We start from the raw sequence: 12,055 nt of genomic DNA, 5'->3' as shown, positions 1-12,055 counted from the left end.
ATTCAGAACCATCCCAGTGTCAATGTGGCTGTCTTAGTGAGGTCAGGACCATCTCAGTGTCATTGTGGTTATCTTAGTGATGTCAGAACCATATCAGTGTCATTGTGATTGATAAGAGAAACATCTCAGTTTCATTGTAACTAATGTCAGGACCATGTCAGTGTCATTATGACTCTCTTAGGATGTCAGGACCAATTTGGTGCCATCGTGGCGCTCTCAGTGATGTCAGATGTCTTTGTGGCTCTAAGGGATGCCACGACAATCTTAGTGCCTTTGTGGCTGATGTCAGCGCCATCTAAGTGTAATTGCGGCTGGTGTCGGGAGCACCTCCTTGTCTTTGTGGCTCTCATAATGATGTCAGGGTCATATCAGTATCTTTGTGGCTATCTTAGTGTAGCGCTACCCCCATAGGAGTTGCTGGATGATGCTTGTCCTCTGGTGTTGCACTAACCTTGCAAACTTCTCAACCATTCTGGCACTTTAGGTTCAGACATGGTTAGCCCAATAATACCCAGCACAGAGTAAGAAGGGCAATGAACACAACATTTCAGTAACCACAGTTGTATTCATTACCTCAAGAATGGCTGAAGTTAAGGATGACTCAAGGGGTTACAAACTATTTACAGCAATGTACACACTTTGAAGGACTAAACAAAGGTAACACAAGGTGACTATCAATATTCAAACAATGTCAGCAGACTGTGCATAACCACCGTGCATCAATGGTGCCTGTTGAGAGTTCAACACTGGTCGTAGGGAAGAGGCCTAAGAAAACCGCCAGCTCTCTTGTTATCACTGGTGCAAAGCAATGAGACCACGTGAATGCCTTTTATAGATATTTGTACAAAGATGGGGTACCCCTTTAAGTAAGCGATGAGTAGTTGTGGATATAGAATTGTCACTCGAAAGGTTGGGGATAGTATCTTCTGCTGGCAGGTTGGGGCCTTTTAACCGCTTCCCATCCTGCTACAGGGCGCATACAGTTAACCCTTTTATCGCCCCACATGTTAACCCCTTCCTGCCCAGTGTGATTAGTACAGTGTCAGTGCTTTTTAATAGCACTGATCACTTTATTTGTGTCACTGGGGATGTCAGTGACACCAAGTCAGTTCCCCTCCAGTCTCAGAATGCCCGCCGCAGTCCTGCAGTCCCGCTATAAGTCGCTGATCACCGCCATTACTAGTAAAAATAAAAAATAAAAAAAATCCCATTATATATGCCGCCATTTGTAAACACTACACCCTGTTCCAAATTATTATGCAAATTCTATTTAAGTGTCACAAAGATTAAATATTTAGTTTTCAGTTTAACTCATGGATGGCATTGTGTGTCAGGGCTCTTTTGATCACTGAAAACAACCTGGGACACGTGTGATAATTAGATTGGCAGGTGAGCCCAATTTAAGGAAAAACTACTTAAGGAGGGTGTTCCACATTATTAAGCAGAGCACCATTTTCAAGCAATATGGGGAAGAAAAAGGATCTCTCTGCTGCTGAAAAAGAGTGAAATAGTTCAATGCCTTGGACGTGGTATGACAACATTAGTTATTTCACAAAAACTTAAGCGTGATCATTGCACTATTAAGAGATTTGTGGCTGATTCAGAGCACAGACGGGTTCGTGCACATAAAGGCACATTGAGGAAGATTTCTGCCAGATCCATGCATCGGATCAAGAGAGCAGCTGCTAAAATACCATTACATAGCAGCAAACAGATATTTGAACCTGCTGGTGCCTCTGGAGTCCCACGGACATCAAGGTGTAGAGTCCTCCAGAATCTTGCAGCTGTGCATAAACCTTCTATTCGGCCACCACTAACCAATGCTCACAAGCAGAAACGGCTGCATTGGGCAGAAAAATACACGAAGACTAACTTTCAAACAGTTCTGTTCACTGATGAGTGCCGTGCAACCCTGGATGGGCCAGATGGGTAGAGTAGTGGATGGTTGGTGGACGGCCACCCTGTTCCAACAAGGCTGCAACATCAGCAAAACGGTGGTGGAGTCATGTTTTGGGCCGGAATCATGGGAACAGAGCTGGTCAGCCCCTTTAGCGTCCCCGAAGTTGTAAAGATGACCTCTGCAAAGTATGTGGAGTTTATGACTGACCACTTTCTTCCCTGGTACAGAAGGAAGAACTACGCTTTCCATAATAAAATCATCTTCATGCATGACAATGCACCATCTCATGCTGCAAAGAATACCTCTGCATCAATGGCTGCTATGAGGATAAAAGGAGAGAAAGTCATGGTGTGGCCTCCATGCTCCCCTGACCTCAATCCTATTGAGAACCTTTGGAGTGTTTTGGATGTGATCACTTACCAACCACAGCTGTTGTGATCTACCAGTGAGCCTAATTAATGTGAGAATACGTGGAAGTAAGACACTGGCACAGAATGCAGTTTGCCAACTTCCTAATTTCTACTTTATTGAGGAAATAACAGTAACATTTATAAGTCTCATGACGCAGGCGAAGCATATACGATGATTGGGTGAAAAGTCCCCTAAGTTTCCTGCGTGTTCTTCCATCCGTGTTGATATCTTCCAATCATTGTCACCAAAACGACTCATTCCCTTTTATGGGGGTTGTTTACATTAAAAGATGCTTTTCTTCTAATGAGTCACCTAGGGTGAGACTCCGGATGAAGGCGCCATCTTAATTATCATTGTTCCGTTGCCCTATATCTGATTGTTTTCTTAAGAGATTAAGGAATTTAGAGAGCAAGAAGCAGAGAGTAGCAAGACTATAAAATTGTCATTTTACTGATCATCTAATAGAATGTGGACTGTCTATCACAATCCACTACAGGAGCATCCTCAAGCAGAAGATCTATGAGGGTGGGAGGCAGTTTACATCCAAACAGCAGCTCTGGGAGGCTATTCTGACATCTTGCAAACAAATTCAAGCAGAAACTGTCCAAAAACTCACAAGTTCAATGGATACAAGACTTGTGAAGCTGCTATCAAATAAGGGGTCCTATGTTAAAATGTAACGCAACCTGTTAAAATGTTTAAAACGTTAAAATGTTGTTAAAAGTTTGATTGAAATAGCTTTTGATTTCAGTAAATATGCTGCAAACACAACAAATGACAATTTTCAGTTCTTTACAACCTATAAAGTGTTTTGAAACTTATTGTGCGTAATAATTTGGAACAGTGCATTGTAAGTTTTTTATGTTTAAAAAAAATCCTGTTATCATTAGGAGGTTTGTTCAATAAAATTTGAATTGTACTCTTAATAGTTGATAACATGAGAATTATGCTGACTGTTATTTACATCAATTATTTAGGTAAATGAGAAAAATATAATTGCATAATAATTTGGAACAGGGTGTATAACGTTCACATCAATTAAATTACACAGATTGAGATTTTTCTTTAGCAAAGACATAGCAGAATACGTTTTGGCCTAAATTTATGATGAAATTTGATGACATTTTTTTACTGGACATGTTTAATAGCAAAAAGTCACAAATATTGTTTTTTTTCTCAAAATTGACAGCCTTTTTTATAGCACAAAAAATAACATAGGTGATCAAATACCACCAAATTAAAGCTCTATTCATTGGAAAAAAAGGCCGTAAATTTCATTTGGGTGCAATGTTGCATGACCGCACAATTGTCAGTTAATGTAACGCAGCGCTGTAACACAAAAAATGCCCTGGTCAGGAAGGGGGAATAAATCCTCTGGAGCGCATTGGAAAAGAACTAACTAGTCTATGGTTCAGTTTGACAATGTCCCTTTGATTCCATTTTGTAGTAACCATCTCCTGGGTACTTTAGTGATGTCAGGACCATGCCAATGTAATTGTGGCTCTCTTAGTGATGTCAGGATCATGCGTCATTGTGACTGTCTTTGTGATTGATGTCAGGGCCATCCCAGTACATTTGTGACTGATGTCAGGACCATCTAAGGGCCAGTTCACACTACATGCATTTCAATGTGCTTTTTTCTGCATCCAAAAGGCACAGATTATATGGTTGTCAATGTTATAGTTCACATCAGTGCTTGCGGTTCCAGTGTGTTCTGTTGCAGAAAACAAAGTAGAACAGGCAGCATTTTTCCTGCACAGAACTGTACAGGAACACGGTAAAATGCACCAAAAACACACTAGAACACACATGTCCCTTTTTAAATTGAAGAAAAAGAAAGGGAAAAAAATGAACTGGAACGCATCAAAAATGCACCAGAATGCACCAAAAATGAGCCAAAAACACGTAAAAAGTTTGTCAAAAACATGCATGCAGAAGTACGTCCAGACTGCATTTCTGTGATGTGAACCGGCCCTTAGTTTCAGTGACAGAGGTCAGGGCTATTTCTGTTTTTTTGACTGTCAGGACCATCTGCTCTTGTGAATGTCTTGGTATTGTTAGGGCACCCCAGTATTTGTTATAAAAAATTTCTGTGATATAAATCGGAGTAAACAACCATACTGGATGCAGCAGCAGAATGGAAACTTGTACCATGGCATTTAGTACAATTAGCTGTAGAAGACAGCTAGGTGAGCAAAGGAATCTAGTGGGCCAGTTGTGACCTAGTAATAGACATTTTGTCTGTAGAATGCATCACTAGGTCCTCTCCATGTCTAGGTGGGATGTCTGGATTGGCCAAGAAAAATGTCAGGTTTATTCTCATTATTATAGACATAGTAGAGAACACCTTCCTACCTTTGATCTGTTTAAAGAAATGGATGTGGATGTATGCAGATGTAAACAGATGGTCATCCGTGTACATCCATTTGGTCATAGGAATGCATTTCTGTCTGTTTTTCATCCGTAAATGGACAGATGAAAAAGAGACATACGGAATGCCCATGTGAAAAGAGCCTTAGGCTTCATGTACATGAGGAGCTCCTAAGCTCGAGTTTAGGAGCTTTTGGCATTTTTTTTGCCAAAGCTCCTAAACTCAACTCCATAAAAGCCTCGGTGTCCATGTACAGATAGGCTTTTAGCAGAGTTTAGGAGCTGCTGCGTTTAGGTGAGGTTAAACCTTCCTCTCGTGAACGTGAAAGAATACCACATGAGGTCATCTACAAGCATTAGGCTCCATGTACACAAGCCTACCCTGACCGCCAACCGCGGAAAACCCCAAAACGCATCAAAACCGCGGTACCGCGGATGCTGCGTTTTGCGGCAGTTTGCATTTTCCCGCAGCCAGCGGTCAGGGTAGGCTCGTTTACATGGAGCCTAATGCCTGTAGATGACCTCATGTGGTATGCATGCTATACAGCTCTGCACCCAGTCATAATGCTGCAAGTCATTACAAAAGCAAGAGTAAAAAAACTTGCAGCTGTAACAAATAACAACCAATCAGATTTTTTACATTTCATCTGAGTGCTTGATATCGGTAACAGCCTCTGTTTACCAGACCCTGTAAGATAAGGGGCATTTGAAAACCATTTATAGAGTGAGGGGGCCAGGATCACCCAACCCACCAGCTGAGAAAACATTCTAATCATGTCCACCAAGATCCTAACTCAAATCCTCCATCTAACAAGGGTAAGCGGTTCTACAAAATAAATGATACATATATTTCTGGAAGACAAAGACCATTCAGAGTATCTCAAACACATGTGGGTCTATATTGCAGACAGTGATCTAAGCACTTTGTGTAGATGAAGTTGTTACAGGCTTCACACCTTCCAAAGGGTGACAAGATTCACAGAAATTCTGCCAATTATTGCATGCCTATCACACTTATTGCTAAGTCATATACTGTATACCTAGTGGAAGTGGCGTAGTACAGTCTTGGATACCAACTGACGTATATACCTCTCCCCCATGGCTGCAGTCAGTGCCTTTTTCTCTCCAGCAGTGAAAGGGTGCATTATGCTATGACATTCATTTTCCAATGCTGCATTTTTTTGGCACTTTCTGTATAATTGGTGTCATTTGCTCAATTACCCTCATATGCAATCACGCCGTATTATGAGAGTGAATGTGCGTTTTAGATAAAAGGAGAAAAGATTTCCCAGCACAATTGTTTTCTCGCTTCTACCTCTGGCAAGGGTAACCCCTTCCTTACTGCTTTGTACTATATTCATGCAGAATGTCCCAGGTATTCCCTGCAGTGTTCAGTCACTGATATGGTCAATAAACACCTTGTATTATTACTACACACTAATCTAGAGGAATTTGTTTTACAGCTGTTTATTCTTTATGGTCCCACGGTAGTGAAACGCAAAGCAGCAGCAACAATGCTATGGAGTAAATATTAAAGCAGCGAGGGAAGCGCACAGTGGAGGAGGAACAATATGTGGCGTGACATTGGGTTTCCTGAATGCATACCATGAAGGCCACTCATCAGGGTTAGACCAGTCATATGTGTTCCATACAGCTGCTAAGCATCAAATCAGAGTAATAGTATGCCTAGCTATCACACAATACCCTGTGCTGGCTGATGCTGGCCCAGATCCATCAGCTAGAAGATTATTACTGTTCCCAGAAATAAGGGCTTCATCAGGCAAGTCTGTTCAAACATAGTCATACACTATCAAGAGTGGTTGTACAATTGAAGAACTGTGCCATCTGATATCTGCGGGGACCTTTAGTACATTTAGGATGTCCAAAGAAACCAATGGAGGACAATTATAAAACAAAAAAAAAGAGCTGAATATGGGAAGACAAGCTCCATCGTTGCTTGTGGTGAACAATTAGCTTCCTTATTTCATTTTTTTTTTTCAGTGAATAAAAGAAGAAACATTTTTGGTCACTTTGGGCAACAACGTAACTTTTGTTTGCTTTTTTTATTAGTTCAGAGTGTTTTCCTATACCCAGGATGAAGTTAAATATTCCCATCACACACATTCCTTCAAATGGCTTGTAGCAAGCAACTACCAACTGTGAACCAGTATCAACACCAGCAGGAAACAAGAATCCAAATGTTTATGTAGAGCTGCCCATGAAGGAACTGCCGGATTTTGGGCATATTTCCCGCTCACAGCACCTACAGCCAGGACAGCTGGCTGTCTTACACTGTACTCTCTCTCTCTTTCTGTTTTTTTGTCTTCTTGCTGAGCCCCCAGCACAGGGGTCCCTCCAAGTGGTAGGACCCTGGACTCTGCTCCCTGATTGCTAGAATATCATTCCTCCCAACCTTTTGTGATGGGAACAAGGGACACCTATTAGCAATAGGTCTCTTACCTATTAGTATGTGTGCATAGGACACACTCCCCCTGACACGCCGCCCCCCTTAACATGGAGTTCCAGCTGAGAAAAAAAAAAAGCAGCTACAATAACTGTAGCTGCTGACTTTTAAAATACAGCCACTTACCTGTCCCTCAGTCCAACGGTGTCCTCACCATGTCTGGTTTCACCGGCCGTCTTCTCTCCCTGGCTGTGGCATCTTCAGTGTGGGCACCCGGCTGTGACAGTAAAAATGTAAACAGTAAGTGCAAAAAGAAAATTAAAGGAAGCAGCTGGTACAATGTGGCAAACCCTCTGCTCCCACTATACAAACATATAAATAAATGGTGCAGTGCTAAAATATATAAAAATTTTATAAATGTGCTACCAAACAATGTAATAGATGACCAGTATAGAATGTCCAATATATGAATGACAGGGATGTAAATATAATCCACTGTGGTATGTCCCAAAAAAACTTAACTAAGTAATAGTCCCAAAAGTGATGTGATCAAATGGTGACGAAAAATGACTGACTTCTGTAAATTCCTTGGTATTCCTCCACCAATATGCACTCACCAGAAGCAAAAAGCAAGCCAGCATTGGATGAAAATGACTCTTTGAAGCATATCTGCCCATTTACTATCACCAGTCACTGATCCATCCAGGGGTGGAATCCCTCCTAAAAGGAGAGCTCACAAACAGAGCCCGGAGACAGCGCAATATAGTAGTATGTTTATTAAAACTAACGGCAACCACGTAGAGCATAATACAAACCAGGACTAAAAATCACCTACAAAGATGGCTGCCGGACCCTTTGCATGGACTCGGCGGCGTGACGTCATTATGTAGGCTCCTCATTGACGCATTTCGTTCTCAAAGGAATCCGCCCAGCACTGATGCCATAACATTGAATGCCTTATATAGGTCTCGGACGCGTGACTGAACGGGCGCCACTTTGTCGAAGGCGCACGAACGAGCAGGTGCCATTTTGTCATGGACCTAAAAATCATAACAGCCTTGCTCTGGAGCCAGAAACGATATATATATATATATATATATATATACCATCTACAAAACACCAACATAGCCCTCTGGAGTTACACAATTGCAAAGTCCAAGCCCACAACATATGAAAGAGGGGGAAAGGGCGTCTGCTAGGTGAAAAATAAGAAAATAGACTCCCCTTAAATGAATATCGGCTATGATAGGAGTGCAATCATATCCCCAGGATTATGAGCACAATACCCCTGATACTATATCATCATGAGAGTGTATAAATAGCAAACCACTGTAAGTACAGTTGTGATGACTTAAACTATCAAATTACTTATTAATTGTCATCCGGCAAGGCTGTGATGAAATTAAATATGATATATGGTCATTACATGTTAATTAACATAAAATAATATAAATCACATAAAAATAAATTGAAATATAAATGACATCCACTTTAACTAAAATACAAATATTAAACAATTGTCAGAGGCACTATCTCCAGCAAAACAGTTAATCCTAAGGACTTCACAGCCGGGTGCCCACTGTGCATACGCGAGAAGCGCTGTGCTTTGTGAATGGCCCCGTAGTCTTCTGGGACCTGTCACGTGTCCCAGAAGACTACAGGGAGAGAGGGGGGGAGGACAACCTCCGCTTCCGATCACCTAAGCGATCGCAGTGGAAGTGGGAGCGGATACCTGTCAAATTCTAGAAACCGCTCCCCCCCAGGTCCCCAAAGGTGCCAATCCTTAATGGGGAGTGGGGGACAAAGGCTTAAAGCGGAACTTTCCCTTTTGGATTGAGCTCCGCTTTGAAGGGGAATTATACAAAAAAAAAAGATTGGTTAAACCCACAATTGCTTTTTTTTACCACTACTATTCTTTTATACTGGCTTTTGAAATGTAGAAATGCAGCCATTTAGAAATTAGATGAAAGGTTTAGCACTTTTTAAAGATAAAAAGTGCATTTTATATACAACTACTGTATATAGATCAGAGCAAAATGAGGGACAAATGTGGAGGAAACAGTGACAGAGGGACAAATGTGGAGAAAAGAGTGACAGAGGGACTTTGTTCCAAATCACGGACAGTCCCTCAAAATCAGGGATAGTTGGGAGGTATGGAATATTTATGGGCTGTTCCCCATCTTCTAGGCCGACCTTCCCAAGAATTGGTTGAAGCTCCATGAATTTTCAGGCTGCAGCCTCTGTCCCTCTGCCCACTATGTTCCGCAAAAATCCACTGAGTTCCAGAAGACAGGGGGAGGTAATAGAGCCACTGCCTATGAAGCACTGCCCGGTCTCCTAAACACAATTAGCCCCTGGTCCTCTGCCTACAGGGGAGCCAAAGTCAATTTACCTAAACTAGCAACTGTAAAGTGATCACATCACAGCAGATCATTCCAAGAGTCCGCTGTGATGTGATCAACTTTTGGATGCTATTTTGAAGATCCATGGTGTGCTGGTGATATATGCTTTATCCAGGATGAGGATCTATTTGAACTTTTCCAAATTTGTTAACTGACTTTTGATATTATTTACAGTTTTTAGATTGTGTATTTTTCCTGTGTATTGGAATTTCAAACATGTTAATTGTATTGCTGCCTTCAAGGATGCTTAGAACCCCAGACCAAACAAAAGTAATGAAAAGACTCTCTATAGCCTTCTTTCTGGAGGTTTTATTGTTAGAATAGACTAAATGATCAGAAAGCTGAATAATATGGATAGGTTCTATAAACCAGGCTATAAACAAGTCGAAAAGTCCTGTCAATCACCAGATCATTTGTTTTTTGCATCATTAGTATGCCAGCTGCAGTTTGGTTTTTGACTGATCTGTGGTTGGCCTGAAGCCTGGTACATACAATAAGTTTTTTTTCATTCGGCCAAGTGGGCTGAGGAGCTCGTGAGGAGGTCTTTGCAGCTATCTCCCCACTGAGCTATTGTGTTCTGAAAGGGTGACCACCCCACAGCCATAGCTCATTGGTCAGTGCTCGCAGACATTGGCTGACAGCGCTGATCGGATGCTGATTGGCTGCTGTTTTCAGCATGCTCATTCCACAGAAACTGGCTGTGAGATCGGCTTCTGTCAAATAAGGACCTGTATACAAGGGGCCAAATGTCAGCCCATATCCACTGTACTGGCTGTTTTGACTGAAATTCGGCCCATGTTTACAAAGCTTAAGTCTCATCAATTAATGGGAAAGGAATGTTTGGGCTGTTTGTAGCAGCTAGTCAGTTTCTCTTGTTCTTGGGCTTATCTGTATTGGGAGAATGAACAGAGTGACAATGATACTTGGTGTCTGGTTATGGATTCCACAAGGAGCATCTGTCAGGCCTAAAACCTGAATAGATGTTTAAAGCAGGCCATAGACGAGGAGAAAACGGAACGAAAATTCTTGTTGACAATCAGATTGTTTGTTTTTCGCATCATTATTCTACCAGTTGTGACAAACAATTTGTATGCTGCAATTGAAAGTCCTTGATCCAACATGCACAATCGTATGCTCCATTTTTTTTTTCAGTCAACAGAATGTTCAGTTTTCGGCTCGTCTATGGCCGGCCTTAGGTTGGAGCAGATCACAGTGAAGCCTATTTGATTGATCTGGGTAAGGTAAGTGGTGGGTCGAGCCATTTCCAGGTCAGCTTTCATTAATAGTTAACACCAGAAATAATCTATGTGTCAGAAGGAATGGCACAATAATGACACTACTCACATGACGACATCATACTAATAAATACTGCCTTGTGAGAGATGAATTCTCTGCGAGTTTACCTCAGAAATCCACACCTGTGTAGAACAGCATGCTAGAGGTTCACCCAAATCCTTGAAGGAACTAGCTATAATGAATATTTGTAATTTAATCAGTAAGACCATCATCACAGTAGTATTTTTAGTGTTTTCCTTTCTTGGTATCCCCTACCCGGCATTCCTCGGTGAACCCTCTGACTTCCCGGGTTGTAATTAGCAATGAGCCATCCTTAATTAGAGCCTCCAGCTCATGCTTCTTGTCACTCGTTATTAAATACTCATTAAACTCTTGGGAATACCTAATAATAGTTATAGAAGTGAACTGATGTACAAGTGCCCCAGTGACCACTTTGTTCATCTGTCTGGAGTTCACAGGGGGATGAGGTTTCCATACAATTCTATTTGCAAGTTCAATCGGTGCCAATGTTTTTCTGCACAGAAGACTGTATATGGTATGTGCCTCATCTACAACAAACTGATGAACTAATCTATAACCCATGCTGTATGAGAGCTGCTGACATCATATGAGCATTTCCTTCCCAGCTCCTGTACCCATAGGTCCCAACTGTCCCTCATATGGAAGAACTGTTCTTTTTTTGGAACCAAGAGCCTATGTTGCCAGCACACCATGGATCATCAGAAAGTTGTCCAATCATTTATTCTAGCGATCACATCACCGCAATAAGATGCAGCAAGTCAGAGCCACACAGGACCCCTTCATCAGGAGTGATGTCTTACAGAACCAAATTCTTCCTTTCCGCCTCAGTTGTCCCTCTTTTTGGTCTTATATGTGAACCTCTATTATAATAATGCAGTATTAAATTATCTTACACTATGCTTAACCCTTTATTCTACATCGTTTCCTTTGATTTCATTGTCAGGGATGTGTCCTTTGCCTGCAAATATATGGTATATACAGTGTTCCTCTTTCTCGGAAAGTTGGGAGGTATTCTGTACCCATCCTACCACCTTAGGTTGGCATTTGATAGCAGCAATGCATACTAAACTGGCAAACAATTAGATTGTCTTTATTTTTTCCACAACCTGGCCTGGAATAGGAAACACCAAAACCTTCCTCCGTCACACGGTTGTGTTCACTCCCGTGGGATCTTGTGAGATAACGCAGAAACCGTGACTGAGCTGTGTAATACCACAAATCATTTCACTCCATTTTACTTTTGTTTTCTTC

General features: G+C 41.6%; 1 protein-coding gene across 1 annotated transcript in view; it reads left to right on the top strand.

Annotated features, from left to right (window-relative positions):
• The window catches only part of LOC149452860 (opioid-binding protein/cell adhesion molecule homolog), a 472,779-nt gene that overhangs the window by 299,596 nt on the left and 161,128 nt on the right, over positions 1-12,055 (top strand). The window lies entirely within an intron of this gene.

This window comes from Staurois parvus, unplaced genomic scaffold (genome assembly GCF_062004578.1).
Source record: "Staurois parvus isolate SC_StPar_1 unplaced genomic scaffold, SC_StPar_1.0 ptg000458l, whole genome shotgun sequence".
Taxonomy (NCBI): Eukaryota; Metazoa; Chordata; class Amphibia; order Anura; family Ranidae; genus Staurois; species Staurois parvus.
Note: the sequence above shows the minus strand (reverse complement) of the source record. Positions and strands in the feature narration are given on the sequence as shown.